Here is a 20,996-nt window from a genome sequence, read left to right on the forward strand (position 1 = left end):
TCAGGTATTTGAAGCCACGTGACGTCCTTGTTGACATAGACCATTTCCCTTTTCGAGACCCCATTTTTCCATCCCACTTAAAGCCCTGGGTTGGACAAACTATTTTCACATTTTACACAGTGAAGCAATTAAAACTGACAATTTCACGTTTCACTATTTATGTTCGATTGAACTGATTCGGCTTGAACTTTACATTGCTTTACCTATCACCGTCTTTGTGTAGGTTGTCCTCGTTTCGGACTATTTTTGTAAGATGTTGCGCTTGGTATCGCCCCTTGGCGTAACTTCCGGTCTTCGCGTCATCCTCAGTCCTTTTGTGCACGGCTGTGGTGGAGTTTGGATGTATGGTGAGTGCTCCGCACTTCCAATCTCAAGCCATCCTTCTGCTTTAAGCGTAGTTTGGACAATTCAACTATTGTTTAGACACTTTCGAACCTTACGTTTATGCTTGGGGGTGTATAGTTTTGATTTTGTTAATGGGCTATTTTGAACTATGCCCAACGTGCCGGTCGGTGATTGACCTAGGTTGGTGAACACCCATGGTTGGCAGCCTGTATGTGCCTATTGCGCATTTTATGCTTTTCATTTATACTGTAACCTGCAATTTCTGTTTTTCTGTGTTCTGATTGTTACCGCTTAAAATCCCCCGCCGAGGTTGGCCCTTCCCCCTATATCCAACACGTGGGCGTACTGCACGATAAAGCACGGTTTTAACATAAAATGTTCTAAAATGGGATTATTGTGCAAATTAGAACACTGATGCGCAATGTTAACGTTTAGTTGAAAAATTGTACTTCCACATGTAAGAGTTTTTAAGGCGGTCTTTTCAAATGAGCTCCACTAAGTATGACATTTATAAACGTAGTTGCTGGCAGAGGCCATAGATATTTGCATCACGTTTAGCTTCTGTGCACTGCTTTTGGTTATTGCTGAAGGATGTATGCTGAGGCCAGAGGAGGCAGTCTCAACCCCCTCATTGTGGTTATTTGTTCAGTCTGGGTGGGGCGCTTCCTGTAGCACAAAGTGCATTTCAAAGGTCCCCACGAACTTCGTTTTTTTTGCCTTGCAAAGTTCAATCAAGACTGTCGATTCTGGGGACTGGTCGAATTCTCATCCCTTAAGTTAACGTCTTCAAGACTTCAGTGTTTCGAGCCTTCATTGAAGATGTTCGAGTCAACTAATCCTCTAAGCCCATTTGGCATCATGACGATTTAGAGTTTACGTGTGGTTTCGAATCTAAAACGAGCATACTTAAAGGAGACTCGATTAATTTGCTGTAAAGTTATTAGATTAAAATAACGCCTCTTCCAGTTACGTTTGTAAAGCTTTCAGTTCTGAGTCCCAAATAAAAACCGCGCGTTGGATAGTCTACAGTTGCCTAGTTTATAACTGGGATCTTTACTTGCTCTTTTTAGTTAACGAGTAATGGTGCATGGAAGATGCAACCGGAGAAGATGGAGGATGGTCCAGGCCTTGGATTTGATTACCCGCAGCACACAAGGTGAGTCGTGCTGGCAGCACGTTTCTGTAGTCTTTGTAGGCGTAGTGTCTGGGAGATCTACATAGTGTTCTTCTAACCCTAGAATTACTGGTGCATAACCGTTGGTTCTACTATTGGAACCCCGAAGTTTAGTTTTGCCCTCTAGTGTTTTGGCTCCCGTTTCGACACAGTACACGAGTTATCCATTCCGAAATTACTTTTAGCTGTTTGTATCGTGCATATTGAACTAATGAGCGAACAGAATAGACACGTGTTAATACTGCAAAGTTCGTTTAAATGTTACAACTTCCAACAAATGAAAGGTAAAATGGAGTATTATATTTCCGTAGGTCAAACTACTTTTATTCTGGAAACCCACATTATCGAGTGGTGTAATAAGACTTGCTTTCCAATTCTGTTTCACTGAGCGACAATTATCTCAGAACTTTCTGTGATGGGTGCAGCAGCCCCTGTGCGTGGTTCCGTCATCTTGATTTTATTTTCTCCAATCCGTGGCAATGCTGGTGACTGAAGAGATTAAAAAACCTGCAGGAAATCCTGATCGACGTATCGCCCCCCACCCTATTTAGGCAACGGGGGGGGGGGGGTATTTTTTTCATTTTGCAATATAATGTGCACCCGTGACTCGTAGATCAGTGGTCTCCAACCAGTAGCTCTCAAACTACCTCTGAGTAGTACACACGTGTGCGTCCCAGCTTATTAAATTCGAAAGCTTTCGCTCGGTTGAATTAATATACATATAGAAAAATTGAGTATACAACACTAATATTAGTAGCTATCAATGCGTTTCATTGAACAAAAGTAGCTTCTAGTACAGAAAAGGTTGGAGACACCTGATGTCTGTGAATATGTCCCCATCTAAAAAATGTAATATTTACTATTTTGTTAAACACATAATATTTGCCTCAGGCAAATGCGCAAAATGTCAGTACGTATTTTAGTTGTCCGATTTACCTTTTACTTAAAACCAATGCACATTGGTTCTCAGTCGGTGGTTTTGCGGTTCCACAAACTACGTTTTATAGCTCCAGTTGGAGGGTGGACTAAATGCCAGTATACTGTTGGACTTTAATTGGGGCTTGGATGCTTTACCCTTTCTACAGGGTTTTTATTTTAGTCAAAAGAATTACCATGAAATCAAAATACGCTTTATTTAATTTAAAAATGTTGAAGCATAAAAGCACAATACATCAACTCATGTGTGAGTTTAGCAATATGTTAAAAATAACATCAATTGCAATTAGAAGAAAAAAGGACTACAAGCTAATTTGCGTGCACAGCCATGTCGTACATAAATCCATAAACATTTAAGAAAAAGAGGAATTACTAACTTATAAATGACTGAATGTTTGCCAGAAGGCCTTGTCCACCAATGTTTCTTAAGAAAAGTTGACTCTGTTCCCAAAGTTCTATTACACTGTTTTAGAATATGCAGACCATAATAATTATTTGCCAGCTTTGAGTGAACTTTTTCTATCGTAAGATAGCTATTGTTTTAGTGTTACAATTGTTTGATAACTGGGAAATATTCTTAAAGATGTTAGTTTGTCCACTTGTCTTCTGCCTTTCATATAATTTATATATATTTTTAAATTATCCTTTTTAGTCGTAGGCAGAAGCTTTTCATTGCGGATCACTAGAAGATGCACGTGACGGAGTCCAAGGTCCAGATCACTGTACCCGTGTAATGTAGATGTACAGGTGGGTAAAATCTCTAATGTTAAATTTGTATTCGACTAGAAGAGAGCCATTACCAATGCAGAGGTGTTTTCTCCCACTTATTTCTTAGCAGCCCTACGACAGCTCTTCAACGTGCTTCATGTATACCTCCCATCATGCCTTTGTCACTTGACTGCATGGAAGTTTCTGTTGTCTTGGGTTCCTTTGCTGTTTGTTCATGATGACTGAACTTTTTTCCCCATCTGATCGACTCTGTTGATTAAGGAAACATTTTTGCCAGTTGTGTCTGAAACAGCAACTAAGTTACCCATGTGCTGTGCCTACTGTGTATCAGTTAGTTTTCTTCTGCTTTTTGACTTTTACAATCTGCTCTCTTCCCAGGTCTCGGCAAAGAGCATAATGTAATGGAGGGCTACTGCTTCGCCAGTTTCGTGCATGGAACGTGCCTTGCATCCATGATGTGCAAGGTAAACTGCATGTGTGACCTTGAAATATTTTTATCTGGGTGAATGCATCTGTTCAGACTGGTAGAGTGGTCCCCATCAATGGTAGTAAAGATGTATGTGTGATTTCGGTGCATCGTGCCATGCACCACCTCTTATCTGAAAGATTCCACCCTTTAAATTCTGAAAAGCTAGGTAATAGCTCTCCCACTAATGAACCAGATCGTGTTACTTATTGAATGCCACATTTGTCATTGCATGTAAGAAAAAATCCGTGAATGTTAACTGTTTGTTTCAGAGTTGTTGTTGGTTTAAATGATGACTGAACTTTTTTCCCCATCAGATCGACTATGTTTTGTTTACGCTCAACAGCCAGTTTTGTCTGATAAACCAGCAGATATTTTGATTATAAGATACCCAAAGTTTCCAATTCTTGTTTAAAACTGACCCGTTTTTTTTTTTCCCTACCAGGTCCTGCAGAGGCGCAGGGAGCTCCCCATCCTCTGTATTGAGTTGTGGCATGTGATGGGGGGGGTGGCTAAAAACGCGTCTACTCACATTGACCTGTTTGCATTAAAATCTGTAGAAGGTATGTATATAAGACCATATGTAGAAGAAGCCTGTAATTGTGGTAGTGTGTAGCCTGAAGATTTTACTTCAAATGTGTCAGCTCTCCTCATCCCTTGGTTTGTTTAATTTGAATTCACTTTTTGTTTTTGCCAGCCATACGTTGGTGAGGGAAAGTGGTTCAGCTGTTATTTGATGGCATTTTATCAGATCACATGAGAAAAGGAGTCCTATGCTCGAAGTGTCTCATGCTTGCCGGGGCCAGACCTATTTGCTTGTCAATGTTTGTTTGCTCCTGTATTACTAATCTCCTTTGGCGGTCCCCATTTCCAACGTGCATTGACTCCTGCGCCCTTTCCGGGTCCTCCCATTTTCCCACCAGCAACATTGACTTGCCCACTGAGACCAGTCTTAACCCTACAGGAGATCGCCCGATTTGCCTCTAGATTGTCAGTCGCAATATTGGTGCAATGTTTTACTAGCTAAATATTTACTCTTAGAATCGGACACAACCGACATCAGAAATTTAAAGTATGATACTTGTGTAGAGAAGGATAAACCGTTTAAGAGCCATTGGTTTAAGTGATGACTACTCTTTCCCCGTCAGATCGGCAATGTTGAGTTGATTTTTGCTTAATAGCCAGTTTTGTCTGATAAACCAGTCCATGGCTCTGATAGTATTGCTTCAATCATGCTTTTCCCCTCGATCTAAAGGCTTTTTTCTTTTAATGTCTCCTAAGGTACTGAAGGAAAGCAGCTTGTGCACATCAAGAAGAATGTGTGAGGCGCGAGACCTGTTTGTCGGATGTTTAACCTCCTATGACGCCTGAACCTCAGGAGGAGGAAGAAACCCATGAAGAGGAACAAGGACTGGGTATGTTTCAGGGCTCAGAAGAGACTGGGTGCACAAACTCAGGGGCATGAGTTGGAGACGGACTCCCCTGTGGAAGAGGTAGACTTGTTATCCGTCGAGGCCTTCGCCTACAGATGACATTGTTGGGTACAATCATGTCATAAAAAAGCTGCAGACAAGTATGGAGTGCAGTTTGAGGAGGAAAAATCAGTTATGCTTCTTGCTGGAAACGGGCAATCCCAAGCAAGGAATCCATTACTACCAATGTTTAGTTTGATTTAAAGTGCTGGAATACCCTCCCCAGAAGAGGGGTATCTGCGCTAGTAGGCAGAAGAGCAGCTCATCGGAGATTACTTGCCGAAAAGGTTGGTTTTAAGAAGTTTACTAAAGAGGTAAAGATCTTCACACTTTCGAAGGTGTTTCCTGAACGGGGAGAGGAGGAGGGTAGGAAAAGGTTACCACCAGATCTGAAACGGGGAGCAGTAAGTAGGGACTTCTCCCCAGAGCGTAGGGTCCTACTCGGCAGAGTTCACACAGTTGTTGACCAAGTGCGATAACTACCTTTTACACTTTTCATTGACACTAATGTGCAATTTCTGTTTGTCTGGCAGTTTTTCGGTGTTCGGACTGTCGAGGCTTGAAAGCCTCGCTGGTTTACCACCCCAATACCAAACACGTGTGCATTGTATATTAATGCCATGACTTGTTACTGTTAGAGTACATGGGCCGTCCAGGAACTGCGTGTTTATTTAAGTTCGAGACTCAAAACGTTCTGAAGTAGGATTACTTTGTGAACTAGAACAGGGATGCACAACGTTAACGTTTAGTTGGAAAATTGTACTTTTGTATGTAAGCTTAAAAAGCGCTCCTATCAGAGGACCCCCACCCACTATGTATGAAAGTAGTAACGTAGCTGCTGGCAGAGGCCATAGACATTTGCATCCCTTTCAGCTTCTGTGCACTACTTTTGATTGGTGCAGGTTGTATGCGGGGGCTAGAGGAGCCGGTCTCAACCCCCTCATTGCGGTGGTTTGTTCAGTCTGGGTGGGGCGCTTCCTGTAGCACAAGGCGCATTTCAGAGTTTACTATTTTGTTCAACACATACATAATATGCGACTGAGGCAAATGCACAAAATGTCACCAAGCCTTTATTGGTTGTGCCGGAATACTTCTGTTTAAAATAATCCTGAGACCTTTTGCAAGTGTTTTGCTTTAAAAGTAAGCTTCTCCATGCACATTCTATCGGTTCTCGTTAATGTGTGGTTTTGCCGTTTCACAAATTACAGCTCCTGCTCACGTCATCAAGGCGCAGGTCCAGTTGCTGTGTGGGTAAAATGCTATTATTCTATTCGGCTTTGATTTGACTTTCTTACCCTTTCCATTGTGTTAGGACTCGCCTGACCCAGCGTATGCTCTGGTCTGGCGAGACTTTTTGAGAGGGCTCCAAAAAGTGCTACCAGGCCAGCCTAGAGCTACAGTGCATGTGCGCGGGCGCGCTTGACCGCGATTACTTTCACGGCCGCTTTGATGTTTGATCGCGATCACTTTCGCGGCAGCTTGGCATAGCCAATAGGTCTCGCTTTTGGGACCTTATAACTATTTAGTTATGCAACTGTTGCATGGCTAAACACTTATGGTCCCAAAGGCGAGACCTATTGGCTATGCCAATGCTTGTTATTTTAGTCAAGAGTCATTTATAAATGACTGAGGCTTGCCAGAAGGCCTTGACCCACAAATGTTTCTTCCAAAAAATGCACCCTATTGCCAAAGGTCCATTGCACTGATTCAGACGTTAATGTTTGCATTGGTGCTGGGCTTTGATGAGAACTTTTTCCCATAAGATCGCTATTGTTTTAGTGGTACAGTAGTTGTGTTCAATAAACTGGATACTTCTTAAAGATGTCAGTTTGTCCACTTGTCTGCTTTTCCTATTAAATTGTTTATATATTTTCCCCTTTTTAGGCGTCAACAGTAGCTTCTCATTACCTATCACTAGAAGATGCGCGTGATGGGAGTCCAAGGACCACATTACTGTAGTGCAGGTGAGTAATGTCCATCAGGCTTCAAGAGCTCTGTTACAAATTCATAAGCGTTTTTTCCCACTTATCCCTTAGCAGCCCTACGAATACTCAATGTGCTTCATGTATACCTCCCATCATGCCTTTCTGTCACTTGAGTGCATGGAAGGTTCTGTAGTCTTGGGTTCCTTTGCTGTCTGTTCATGATGACTGAACTTTTTTCCCCATCAGATCGACTCTGTTGAGTTTGGAAGCATTTTTGCCAGTTGTGTCTGATACAGCAACAAAGTTACCCATGTGCTGTGCCTATTGTGTAGCAGTTTTTTCTTCTGCTTATTAACTCTTACAATCTACTCTCTTCCCAGGTCTCGGCAAGGAGTATATTGTAATGGAGGGCTACTGCTTCGCCAGTTTCATGCGTGGAATGTGCCTGGCATCCATGATCAAGGTAAAACTGCACTGTGACCTTGAGTTATTTTTTATCTGTGATTGTCCTTGTCTGCCAGTTTGTTAATTGTGTAGAACAATATATTAGGTTTGGAGCTATTGCTTGGAATTTTGTTGGGAGGCCATTATCTTTTACTTTCATGATTGTAGCCACTAAAGAACATTTCAAGGAGTGGTTGCGAAAATGAGCAAGCATTTAATTTGTGGCTGGCTTAGCTTCCCTCACGAAGTGGAGGGAAATTTCAATCTTCCTATAACCACCATTCACACACCAGCTTTTTCTTTGCTAGCATTTACCTGTTCTATGAAGTTAGTTCTACATCAAGACAATCATTGACTGTAGTCAACTATACAAAACGAGCATTGCCATAGCCAATAGACGCCTTTGGGACCTTATGCATGTTTAGCCATGCAACACATTATCCATTGCGTTAGCCAATACAAAATATCAACGTGTACGTGCATTGAGGACTTCTACGTAGCATGTTACACGCAATCCCAAGCAGGGATGTAATGAGCAGGTCCTCTCTGCTTCCAAATCCCTGCAATTCTTGTACTAGAAGCACTTCTCCGCAGTGCTGCTGTCGCTGTGGTATTTCTCAGGAGCACGCAGGGGCTCTAAAGTAAGTCCCTGCACTTCATATTTCACTAACATCCCTAATCACGGAGGGCGTCACAAGTTATACCGCTTAGTGCCTACAGGTCCTCACCGGGCTCATGCGCCACCCTCAACCTCTGCATTCAAGTCCCCTTCAGTTTCTCTTTTGGAAGTTGGCCTTTCTCGTGGCCATTACCTCAACATTGGTGAACTGCAAGCACTCCCTGTACCACAGTTCTTCATACAAGCACAAGAGGACCGCTTTCTATGTGCCAGTCCAAAATTCCTCCTTAAAGTAGTCTCTCAAAGCCATTTTAACCAAACCATACAGCTCCCAGCCTTCCTGCGAAAGACTTGGTTGTGGAAAAGAGTTGCACAAATTGGGTTCTTAAAGGGTCCCGCGTAGCTACTGGGTCAATGCCACACTATTACCAAGCGCTACTGTGTGGCCTTTTTAACCAGTCAACATGCCATGGTGGGGCGTCTGAAGTTCCGGGCGTTACACATGCATACCCCTACAGAATGACGCAGCTGTCTGAAGCCATGATGTGTATATGGTTCTGAACGCATCACTTTAAAAAATTTTTTTTTTTACCAATGTTGTGCAGCATCATCCAAGCATTTTGGTTAAAGCATTGGTCAGCCCAGGAGCTTACAAAAGTAAGACCTTTTGGCTTTGCCCGAGCCTTGCCCCACTTCCCAATAATGGTACTGCCACTTTAAGATAATTTTACTGTCTCTTGTAATGGACTGCAGTTTCGAGTGAAGGTTCGACATTGTATTAGCAGGGACAAACTTGTTTTCACTTGAGATGGGGAGCATTTCACATTTTCTCTTTGATTTGCATAGTTGGCGAAAGGCTTTTGAACTGGATATTAATTGCTAAAAATCTGAACCACAGAGTATGCTTGCATCCAGCTTGGCCCATTTGTGCAAATATTCCAATCTAGCAACTGTATTTGTTATCTGGAGCTGCTTTTGCTGCTGTGATTGAACTCTTCCCCCCCCCCCCCCCCCCAGTTGAGTATGAACTTTAGCCAGTTGTGCCTGATACTTCAGCAGAGTAACTAATCTGGTCTATAAGTTAACTTTACCACCCTGTTAATTGTCAGCCCAAGTACAACAGCCGTGGCCTCTGCAAGTGAGCAGCTGTTAAGACCGGTAGAGTGGTCCCAATCAATGGTAGTAAAGGTGTGTATGTGTGTATTTCACTGAAAAAAACATAGGTTTCAGGGGGCGTTATAGTTAGCGGGACATTTCCCTCGTACAAAACCCTAGAAATTCCCCCGTTAGTTCAGCTAACTATAACTCGCGCCCCCGCAATGCACTGCTGATGACATCACATATTACATCACTCATGACATGGTCAGTGACATCACTGACGTCATCCAGTGAGTGCTTCTGTAAATTTTAAATATGTTTAATATGTATATAGGGAAAAACCTATGGAAGAATGAGTGGGTGTATAAGTGTGAGAATGGATGATTTAGTAGGTGCGTGACTGACTCTAAGTGAGTCATTAAATGTATCTTACTGCAGACTAGTGACTAAACTCTTAATGTCTATCTGTCTGTTGGTGTATAAGCGGCTGCATGATTTTGTGAATAGCTATGAGTGTCTCTGGGTTATTGATTGGTTGTCTGAGTATCTGTATGGGTGCCTGAGTGTTTGTGTGGGTGGGGTGTGTGACTCTGTGCATACATGTGTAAGTGGGTGATTCTATGGGTGCATGGTTTTAAGAGTGCATCTGTGATGGACTGTATGGTTGGGTGAGTGTATGTATGGGTGTGTTAGTGATTGAATGTATATCTCAGTGGTACATGTGTGAGTAACTACATATGTGAAAGGCAGTATATATGTGTGTAAGAGTATATAAGTGGGTATGTGTGTGCAATTGTGAGTGGCTGTATGGATGAGTGTGCTTGTATCAGCGATTGTATAAGAGCGCAAGAATGTGGTACTATTTTTATGAGTAAGTGAACTTGTGTTGTGTGTGTAGAACTGCATAGGTGAGTAAATGGGAGTGTGATTAATTATTTGCATGACTGACTAGGTGTGAGTACCTCTATGGATGATTGGTGGTGAGTGTCTATGTAGGTGTATAAATGCATATGATAGTCCTGTACTGAGTGACTATAAGTATGAGTGACTGTACAGGTGAGTGAGTGGATGTGTGTGTAGATCTAAATTAGATTAGAAATTCTAATCTATAGTTAGCTGAACTAACTATAACGGGGGAATTTCTAGGGTTTTGTACGAGGGAAATGTCCAGCTAACTAGAACGCCCCTGAAACCTATGGTTTTTGCTTGGAATTTCTAAGGTTTTTTTAAATGCCAATTCCTAACTAACGCCCCTGAAACCTTTGGTTTTTTCAGTATATATATATATATATATATATATATATATATATATATATATATATATATATATATATACATTTCCCCGCGAGTGTACACGTATGATTATACAATGTCCAATGAAGATTTGTTTATGTGTACATTGATGTACTTGTGAATATATATGATTACGAAACACTTTTTATTCTGTTCCAGAATCTTCCAACACCACACCCACTCCCCTCGCTATTTCTTCTTATTTCCTGGGACAAGGAGCTGAACAGCTTGAAAATGGCAGAACAGCAGTCTACTTAAGGGAGTGAGGAGGAGACCTTTGTGGTACCACCAAGGAAGACCAAACAAAAAGACTTTTATCTGGAAATACTTCACCTTTCCAGACGGCCAAAAGAAGGTGAACGCCCCGAAGCTAACATGCACTATTTGTGTAAGTGTTATCTAGAGGAGATAACACCAAAAAATACTCATTTAGTATTTAAAAAAAAAATATTTTTATTAACTTTTTTATAGCCGCAGATAAATAGTTAGCCGAGCATTACAGCTCAGACAAATGATAAAAATACAGAACTGAGCATCACTTTTAACAGTGTTGACATGAGTAAACAGATTAGACTTTTAGCATTGAATCCAATTATAAATAGGGGCCCACATTTTTAAACCAAAGGCTTTTTTTTTTTCCCCTTTAGACAATACACAGCTTTCTCTAGTTGATAAATGTTTAACAATTTAGATTGCCACTGAGAAAATGAAGGAGGATCAGCATCAAGCCAATGAGAGGTTATACAATATCTAATAATAGACATAGATATAAATAAACCTTCTTCAGCACCGGTCTGCAGCCTATCAGGATTTGATTGCATACCAAGTATTACGAGTTCGGCAGAAAGTATTACTGGTGGGTTCATAATGTTTAAAAACTCTTGAATTTCAGAAATAAATTGGGTTAGATTAGGACAAAGAAAAAAACATGTGAATAGAATTTGCACCAAGAAATCCACATCGGCTGCATTTGTCACCTCTATTGGCTTTCCACTTCAATAATTTAGCAGGGGTATAGTATAGGTCGAATATGCTCATAAAGAATTGGCTTTTTAAAGATCCATTACAGAAGACTTGATCGGACAATGCCAATGCATCAGATACATTAATACTCTCTATACCCAAATCCCTTTGCCATTTTATGTTAAATAGTTCAAGATTGTCTTCTAATCGGTTTATCATTGTCTGATGGATCACCCCGATTCTATTTTGTTTCCAGCAGCATTACAGAACATCAATTTTCTTAATTTTATTAGTGTTCAATACATTTTTTGTATTTAGAAAACTGCGTACTTGCAGATATTTAAAAAAATCGGCTTTGGGCAGATTATGCTGTTGTTGTAAGTACGTGAATGTTGCGAATTGTTCTTCCTGATAAAGACCCCCTAACCGGGATATGTTAGAACTTTGCCAGCGCTGCACAATATGATCTGAATATTGTTGGCAACATCGGATTATCAAATAGTGGTGTGTAGTAGCTAAAATTGCTATTCAAACAATCTTATCTTAAATTGCTTCCATATCTGGAAAGCTATTAGCATGACTTTAAATCTGTTTTTTTTGTAATAGCGTGGTTCGGTAAAACGTACTAGACATTGTCGTGCTTGAGTACCAAGGAACATTACATAAATTTATGGATATGTGGGCTCATCTATAGTTATCCCTTGAAAGATTAGAACACTCGTGAGCCTAAGCGATACCGCCAGATAGTATAGACAGATTCGGCATTCCCCAACCTCCTCTAAGCATAGGTAAGGTACACCAGTTGGGAGACCTCCTAGCTCTTTTGTATCCCCATAAGAATCTTGAGATTATTCTATCTAGTTTTATAAAAAAAAAAGCTAGAGGAGATAGTCCGAAAGAAAGAAATTTAGGGAAAAAAAGCATCTTGACAGCATTAGTACGGCCATAAAGAGATGTAAGTTCAACCTTTCAAGAGACCTATTAGTAGAAGCAAGTAATGGACCAAGATTAAGCCCTAGAATATCTTCTACCTTAACGGACAGTTTCACACCTAGGTAAAGAACCGTAGTTGATAGTGTCAAACCGGCTGGTGAACCGGCAGCAGAGTGGATTATCTGTGTTTTTGCAATGTTTAATTTGTAACCGGAGTATAGGCCAAATTCACGAGCTAGTTCTATGATCTTAAGAAATGCCGAACTGATATCCAATGTGACGATCGCAACATCAGCATAGGCTAAGATTTTATATCCTATTTGATGGATTATAACCGGGGGGATGCTATCCTCATTTGTGAGTTTTTGCAAGTATGGTTCTATGTAAAGTGCAAATAACCAGGGGGAACAGGGGCACCCTTGCCTGGTCCCCCTTGTTATTGATAGTGTGGTGGAAGTATCTGTAGCAATTCGGATTACGGCTTTGGGTTCGTTATATAAAGCATTCAAGGCCGTTATAAATTCCACGGGGAAGCACTTCCAAGGCAGAACACGCCAAAGGAACCCCCAGTCGACTCTATCAAACGCCTTCTCGGCGTCCAGTAGGGCCACTCCGACTGGGGATCCCAAGGCCTGCGCCCAATCCAAGAGGTCAATAATTCTTATGTGATCTGTTGTCTCTTTTTTATAAAGCCATGTTGAAATTTAGCTACTAAATTAGGCATCAGATCGTTGAGCCTATTTGCTAAAATTTTAGAAAAGATCTTGCTGTCAGTTATTAAAGAAATTGGTCTGTATGACCCAAGATCCATAGAATCTTTTCCCTTTTTTTTTAAACACAACTATAGTTGCTAATGACCATGAAGGAGGAGACCGGCCATGAAATGCTTCTTGAAATTTTTTTAGCAACTCTGGTTTCAGAACATTACGGAACATACGGTAAAATTCAAAGGGAATATTGTTCGGGCCCATTGATTTACCAGGAGCTAGTCCAAGAATAGCCCCTTCTATCTCTTCCCAAGTGATTGGGGCGGATAGCAGTGCTCTTTGATCTTCAGTAAGAGAAAAGGAACAATGTAAGTTTGGAAAAATAACTGGACGCATCGCTCCTTACACTAGTACCATCATCCGATTTATTATACAGAGATTGATAAAAATCCCGGAATGCCTTCAATATACCAGACCTAGACTCTTGACTTACACCATCTTGATCAGTAATTTTAATTTCAGTAATAGCTGCTTTCTGCCCCGATCTTTGCGCTAGTATTCTGCCCGTCCGCTCACTTAATTCATAGCATTCTTTTTTAAATAATTTGTACTTCGCTGCTTCCTGCTCAGCCAGGAGTGAATAAACGGTTGACCGCTCAGAGGACAGAGCTTTTTGAGCTTCCTGTACACCAGAACCGAATCTGATACAAGAGGCTAGCTTTAATTCCGCCTGAATTACTTTGTCCAAGGCAGCCTTAAATTCGGCTTTTCTTTTTTTAAAAAACTATTTCGAATAGTTCGGGGTCTCACCTCTTATCGATTTAAAAGTGTCCCAAACTGTCTGAATCTAAGCCATATTGTTCGAAAATAATTCCTTTATAGTCGTATCCATATGAGTTAGATAGTCCTGGTCTAACAGTAGATTTCTTTGAAATGACCATTGCCTTTTTTGAAAATAATCCTGAGGAGAAAGTAATATTTCTAGTACAATAGGGTTATGATCGGAGACTATTTGTGGTAGAACATCTATACTTATATTCAGTAAACTTTGTAGAAATAAAAAAATAATCTAAACTAACACATTTTTGGTGTGGAGCTGAAAAATAAGTAAAGCCTGGCTCCGTGGGTCTTAGCTTGTTCCACACATCTATCAGTCCGTTCCCTAAGATTAGTTCCCTGAGGGCTCTAAAGGTTTGGATCTTACGACCTTTGTAATTCCAAGTATTCCTGATATTCCAATTAGCATCAATGTTGATATTAAAATCTCCACACAGAATTAAAGGTTGATTCCAATCAGCTAACTCAGAATTAATTAGATTAAATTCTTCCTTATCGTCTAGGTTTGGACCATATATAGAGCCAACAGTAAATTTAGGCCCTTCAATAACAATTTCCGCTAGTCCCCATCTTCCCCATTTATCGCCTAAAGTTCTAACACATTTCCCAATCCTTTGTTTTATGAGAACAGCTCCTCTTGTGACACCCGTTTGTTTGGAACAGATTAGAAGCTCAAGACCCAAATTTTTCAACAAACTCCTCTTAGACCATGGAATATGTCTCTTGTAGGCACAGAATATCAAATTGCAAAGATTGAATCAAATGCCACAAAATCCCTAACTTTTTAAAATCATTCAGGCCATTGATATTTAACGAACAGATTTTAATTTTTCTCCCCATTTTAGAATTTTGAGAAACACGAACAATCTTTTTAATTGATTCTTAATACTCTTATGGCTTATAAAAGTCCAACTAATCTGTTTTATAATGCCCGGGTTAACTATTGTTGCTGCATTACACTCCACCCCCTGGTCCGATTTTATCAGATCACACCTGCCTAGCCACGTGAAAAGAGTCCTGGGTTTTGAAAGACGTGCATGCTTGTCAGGGCCAGACCTATTGGCTTTGTCAGTGTTATCCTGTATCACTAATACATCACCTCTATTTACAGTACTAGTTTGTAACATGCATGCATATACTCCCTTCCTGGGTCCTCAATTTTTGATCCTAGCAAAATGGACATGCCACTGAGACCAGTCTTTAACTCTACAGGAGGTCGGCAGCTGCCAGATGTGCCTCTGGTTTGCCATTTGCAGTGTTGGTCATAAATTGAATGTACAATACTTGTGTAGAGCAGGATAAACCGTTTGAGCCATTGGTTTAAGTGATGACTACTCTTTCCCCGTCAGATCGGCAATGTTGATTTGATTTTTGCTTGTAGCCAGTTTTGTCTGATAAACCAGTCCACGGCTCTGATAGTATTGCTTCAATCATATGCTTTCCCCTCAATCTAAAGTTTTTTTCTTTCCTTTGAATTTCTCCTAAGGTACTGAAGAAAAGCAGCTGGTGCACGTATTAAACCGGTCGACCTCTGGCGAATAAAAGTCTCGATCTACTTGGTATGCAGACTTGCAATTTTTTTTTCTTGTATGTCTGTTTTTAAAGGTAGCATTTCAAGGGTTTGGTGCAGGGAGGTTCCTTCTGCTTTGAATTGCCTTTCTACGCTCTCAAGTCACCTCACACCCAATATGCGCTTATTCTTTCAACTTCTTACACGTACAATATGAACTATAGATTGCCTATAGTAACCTTTTTCTTACCTTTGTTTTGGGGATTGTAAACAGTAGCAACCTTGTCTACTACCAAAGCGAGTAAATGCAAGAACCCCATGCCATCAAGGAGTTAAAGAGCTGAGCTGCTGGTTTAAGTGATGACTACTCTTTCCCCGTCAGATCGGCAATGTTGATTTGATTTTTGCTTATAGCCAGTTTTGTCTGATAAACCAGTCCACGGCTCTGATAGTATTGCTTCAATCATATGCTTTCCCCTCAATCTAAAGTTTTTTTTTTTTCCTTTGAATTTCTCCTAAGGTACTGAAGAAAAGCAGCTGGTGCACGTATTAAACCGGTCGACCTCTGGCGAATAAAAGTCTCTCTACTTGGTATGCAGACTTGCAATTTTTTTTTCTTGTATGTCTGTTTTTAAAGGTAGCATTTCAAGGGTTTGGTGCAGGGAGGTTCCTTCTGCTTTGAATTGCCTTTCTACGCTCTCAAGTCACCTCACACCCAATATGCGCTTATTCTTTCAACTTCTTACACGTACAATATGAACTATAGATTGCCTATAGTAACATTTTTCTTACCTTTGTTTTGGGGATTGTAAACAGTAGCAACCTTGTCTACTACCAAAGCGAGTAAATGCAAGAACCCCATGCCATCAAGGAGTTAAAGAGCTGAGCTGCTGGTTTAAGTGATGACTACTCTTTCCCCGTCAGATCGGCAATGTTGATTTGATAAAAGCTTAAAGCCAGTTTTGTCTGATAAACCAGCATCTACCACGGTTTGCATCAGTCGCTTAATGTAAAGCCGAGATTTCTGTATAAACTTGTTCAGGTTAGTTTTATACATTTTGTACTAAATTGCCAATGTCTCTTTTCAGATTAAAAGTCTACTTTTGATGACGAAACATGAGGATGGGAAGATTTGGCGCGTTCTCATCAGTTGATTTCAGTGTCCATTGTTGGATAAATGCCAATAAATATTTTCTTATTTGGGATTTTAATGTCCATGTTTTATTTATTGTTGGTGCACAAATTTGATAAGTACATATGCGCATACCTTCGAACCTGATGCGGGCAGAAGATTCTTTGCAACCGGCACCTGTGTGCTGTTTTCACACTGATTTCGGTGGAGGGCTAAAGTATTTGAAGCTGGTATATATGAAGAATCCTTTTGCCTCCCAAAATCACAATACCATTTTCCCTTCACCAGGTCGGTATTCTGTCCATCAGTTGATGTAGCAACAGCCTATTCTCTGCTTTTCCTGCTGTGGTTTATCAACTTCACAGATTTGAAAACTGATAGGATTGATATACTTTGATGCAATCTACTCTCCTGCACTCTACGCCCCACAGCAGTTTTTTTTTTATCTGCCACTTAACGTCACTACAATCTGTGCCAATGCAGTCTACACAGTTTTACTATTGTACGCCTATCTACTCCACCTCTGTATTAAATGCCACTTCACTTTGGGCCACTCTTCAACAGTTAATGCCACTCCACTCAACGCCGCCACTCAACTCCCGCTAACTTTTAGGCATGCTCAACAGCCACGCTAGTGTACAGCTTGGCCAAAACAGTCTTAAGCCGTAGGTTCTCAGTGCGGCTTACGGGCCATTTGCGGCCTGCCTAACCCTTCCGTGTGGCAAACAGGAAGCAGTCATGTATTCTGCCTGTTCATTCCTCGGGGGGCCGCATTCACAGTTAAAAAAGCTTCAAAGGAGCATGCTGAATAAATTAGTTGCTCACCTGCAGGCCTCCCTCTTTAGCATTTACATTCTTTTTATTCCTATATGGGGTCTTCATTGATAGCACAGACTACTATTTGGTAGATTTAACCTTATTGAAATGAGTAAGATGCACAAATGTCTAACTCTAATTCTTAATGCCATTTGTGGAGACTGGATTCCATATCTGGTAGTTTGGTCCGAGTATACCAGAGCGTGTAGGGCCATTGGGTTTGTGTAATTGCCTATAATCGGTAGACTGGTATGATGCCACATTTAATGTTTGGTTTTATCGTCTTAAGTTCACCCACACTTGATACAGATCTTTGACAACTCACCCCCCCACCTCCCGTACTTAGATTTAAGGTTATGCCTGCACATATTTTTTGGAGTAATTGGTGGTGATAATATTTTATTAGTATGCCCTCTCCTGTCATCACTTACTGCCTCCCAATATTTTCAAATGTGTTTAACCAAGCGTGCCTTACACCGGTTACAAATTGGTAACTGTATGGGTCTAAAGTATTCTGAATTTGCAAGATGGTTTAAATGTGACAAGGCACTTGTGAAAAATATTTGCACGTTTAGAATTTTCTTACATTAAGGCATAACCATTGAAGAGAACATTCTTATTGACCACTTTGCCTCATTAAAAAAAGTTTGGAACAGAAACCTAAATATAGTTTTGCAAATTGTAAGTGATCTGATTGTCTAATAGATTAGGAAATTAGATATCTATATAGAGCGTTGGAAACGTTATTGACCATACGAATTCTAGAGCTGATGACTTTCACTAATGTAAGCCTGAACATGTATATTGCCCTGCAAAATGTAAATAAATTGATTTAACAAGCTGTACTAAAATGTTGGGAAATAAGGAATGTTTCTTGTAGGGCGTAAACATTTACTTTTGCTTTAGCAAAAGCAAGACTGGGCTGCATGAGAATGAAACTACGCCTGGCGTTTAATGTGGCAGTTATATGAACCTGACTGCCATATTGGCAGGCTAAAGGATTAGATCTAGGAAATGGATCTCCTTTAAGCCCTTTTCAAAACTCGAAGGTTTGAGCTGCACGCATGAAGCTTCTTGATAAGTGATTTCCTTTATAGGCGAATCTATTTAGGTTTTTATTTCCTGTATGTAGGTAATTCTGTCGTGTTAATGCTGCTTAACCAAATAAATACAAAATCCATGTTGGAGGAATTTGTTTCAATGAATTTGGGAACTGTAAGCCCACTACTCACCCGTGAGGGTCTCTGCGCTTGCGGGGGGGGGGGGGTGTTATGCAGCTCCGTTCAGCTGAAGAGCCAGGTCCTGAGGGTCTTCCTGAAGGAGTTGAGGGAGGGAGCGCGTCATGTTTGCCAGTAACTCGCTCCAGGTCTTGGCTGCAATGTAGGAGAAAGATCTTCCGCCTGCTCTGGGTACGTGGGGTTTCCGCCAGTATGAGGTTGGATGATCGCAGGTTTCTTTTGGGTACTTGGGAGCTTATTCTGTGGTTGAGGTATTTGGGTCTGTTGTGCAGGCATTTGTAGGCGTGAGTGAGGATTTTAAATGTGACACGTTTTCCCACAGGGAGCCAGTGGAGTTGCTGCAGGTGTTGGCTGAAGTGTTCGTACCAGAGTATGCCAAGGATGAGTCTGGCCGCGGTGTTCTGTATTGTTTGTAGTGTGCAGATTAGGGATTTGTTGATGCCGGTGTGGAGTGCATTGCCATAGTAGAATCTGCTGGTGATGAGTGCGTGGGTAACTGTTTTTCTTGATTGGGGGTGGGGGTCCATTTGAAGGTCTTTCAGAGGATGTGTTGAAGCAGCTGGAGGTGGCAGCGTTGACTTGTCGGTTTATAGTGAGAGAATGCAGAGGTTCTTGGCATGGTCTGAGTGGGTAGGTGGAGTTCTGAGGGCGGTGGGCCACTATTAGTAACACAGAAGATATTTTGTAAGGGATATAGTTGTTGGTTTTATTTGTACCTTGAATTAAGTTAATTAAACCAGTCCGATGGGGTTTATCACTATCGGAGGTAAAATTCTGTAGGTCCGGTGAGGTAAGGGTAGCAGGGAAGAAAGCAAGAAATTTAATTTAAAACAATTGTTAGGACCTGAGATTTGATTGCTTGGATGTTTGCGTCTGGGATACTTGGAATGGACAACTGGGTGAATTGTGAGGATCTTTATCACTAATGGCACCCTGTCCCGGTTTTCTGTTCCCTTTCTAATGGCCGTTTTATGGGGGTTCAAGGTAGTGGACTGGCAAGGCGGCATCAGTGAGGAGATACGCAGACAATCCAGAGGAAAGTAGGTGATCAAGCCTCGAACATGTGGCGGCTTGCCTACTGCCGGCTAACAGTTGACCAGACCATAGCATAGTTGGTGTAGTTTAGAAGATTCCTATATATTTGAGCTTTATAAGGAGCGTGGAGCTGTTAATAGCACGCAGCTGTATTACTGCAACATTTAAGGTGAAGGCATTTAGTCAAAAGAAAATGGTGCCACCTTATTGGAACTGGTGCGACTAGACTTGAGCCTTGTCTGCTCGGCTCTATTTGAGCAGCAATCTTTTGTCCGCCCCAGATCACAGATCATTTTCTTGACTGCCTCCTTTGCATGCATACTGGAGTACGTTCAGAGCTCAAGCCGATGCAGATTCATTTTGATCTGGTGGGCACAGCTGCAACCTGCAGGGGCAAAGGTTCTTTATTTCCTTCCTCACTTATTGGACAGTCACTGATTTCTCGTCACTTGTGACCTGGCTTGGAGCAGTTGGAGCTCAAACAGAACATGGCGGGAAACTTGCTGGCAGATTAGCAATATGCCCAGAATTTGTATTTTTGATGGTGTATAGTGCTTTCTAGGAATGTCGGTTAGGTCTGTAATAACTATATAGCATTCAACCCATGGGAATATTTAGATTAGTTGTAGTGCTACACAGCCAGCTGCATTATAAAATATTGAGTTAAGACCCACTACAAACATGTATGCAGCTTGTAATGCATACTTAATTTTCTTGTAGGCGCAGAACTTGCTGAGCTATTTTATGTGATTGTAACGTGACCTGCAGGTCGAATAAAGATATATCTGCAACAAAAGTACTAACGGACTCTGCTTCGATAAAATAGAGATCCGTTAACTAAACATTACATGTAGTTCTCACCAACTTTCACATCAATCCATCGAACTAATTAATGATTCTAACTTGTGACTCGAGTTAACACTTGACCAAGTGCGTTAACTACCATGGGTATCTTCGCATTATAATATGATGCGTCATGGACTGCAGCAGGTGGTGCAAATACGCAGAGCGATCTTGAATGCGGTCGATTATGGCAATTAGTACACAATAGTTTTACTAAACTTTTTTTACTGTAAAAAAAAAAAAAAATATCCCTGGGCTGACGTCCTCAGAACTGCTTTCCTTTCCGTTGACTTTCCCAAACTCCCAGTTTGTACGTTCTCTGAAGTAACAAAACCAGGTAGGAGTGCTGTGATTGTTATTGAAAAACTTTGCCTCATCCTGAAATGGTCCCGCCTGCTACCAGGTAGGGGCATCCCCTTGCAGTAGAACGCTCCAGGGGAGCAGTTGCAAAAATATACTTTACTGGAACCAATTTGGAAGA

At 41.1% G+C, this 20,996-nt stretch overlaps 1 long non-coding RNA gene and 7 other non-coding genes across 11 annotated transcripts; all 8 read left to right on the forward strand.

Annotated features, from left to right (window-relative positions):
- The first annotated feature begins 241 nt into the window (after positions 1-241).
- On the forward strand, positions 242-16,656 carry LOC146812430 (uncharacterized). Of its 4 annotated transcripts, none has more exons than XR_014966862.1 (12): positions 242-347; positions 1,416-1,501; positions 3,108-3,202; positions 3,563-3,648; positions 4,096-4,213; positions 4,932-5,065; positions 7,007-7,086; positions 7,428-7,510; positions 10,661-10,889; positions 15,428-15,500; positions 15,972-16,042; positions 16,540-16,656. It is a non-coding gene; the product is annotated as an uncharacterized LOC146812430 (long non-coding RNA). The 4 variants fall into 4 exon arrangements; XR_014966860.1 differs by having other exon boundaries at positions 10,661-10,856; XR_014966863.1 differs by lacking the exon at positions 15,972-16,042.
- LOC146812431 (small nucleolar SNORD12/SNORD106) lies at positions 3,388-3,480 on the forward strand. The gene has a single exon (XR_014967127.1). It is a non-coding gene; the product is annotated as a small nucleolar SNORD12/SNORD106 (small nucleolar RNA).
- On the forward strand, positions 3,930-4,019 carry LOC146812432 (small nucleolar SNORD12/SNORD106). The gene has a single exon (XR_014967123.1). It is a non-coding gene; the product is annotated as a small nucleolar SNORD12/SNORD106 (small nucleolar RNA).
- LOC146812433 (small nucleolar SNORD12/SNORD106) lies at positions 4,764-4,854 on the forward strand. The gene has a single exon (XR_014967129.1). It is a non-coding gene; the product is annotated as a small nucleolar SNORD12/SNORD106 (small nucleolar RNA).
- Positions 7,255-7,347, forward strand: LOC146812434 (small nucleolar SNORD12/SNORD106). Its single transcript, XR_014967125.1, has one exon. It is a non-coding gene; the product is annotated as a small nucleolar SNORD12/SNORD106 (small nucleolar RNA).
- On the forward strand, positions 15,256-15,345 carry LOC146812435 (small nucleolar SNORD12/SNORD106). Its single transcript, XR_014967128.1, has one exon. It is a non-coding gene; the product is annotated as a small nucleolar SNORD12/SNORD106 (small nucleolar RNA).
- On the forward strand, positions 15,799-15,888 carry LOC146812436 (small nucleolar SNORD12/SNORD106). Its single transcript, XR_014967126.1, has one exon. It is a non-coding gene; the product is annotated as a small nucleolar SNORD12/SNORD106 (small nucleolar RNA).
- On the forward strand, positions 16,341-16,430 carry LOC146812437 (small nucleolar SNORD12/SNORD106). The gene has a single exon (XR_014967124.1). It is a non-coding gene; the product is annotated as a small nucleolar SNORD12/SNORD106 (small nucleolar RNA).
- Positions 16,657-20,996: the final 4,340 nt, after the last annotated feature.

This window comes from Triturus cristatus, chromosome 7, assembly GCF_964204655.1.
Source record: "Triturus cristatus chromosome 7, aTriCri1.1, whole genome shotgun sequence".
Classification (NCBI taxonomy): domain Eukaryota; kingdom Metazoa; phylum Chordata; class Amphibia; order Caudata; family Salamandridae; genus Triturus; species Triturus cristatus.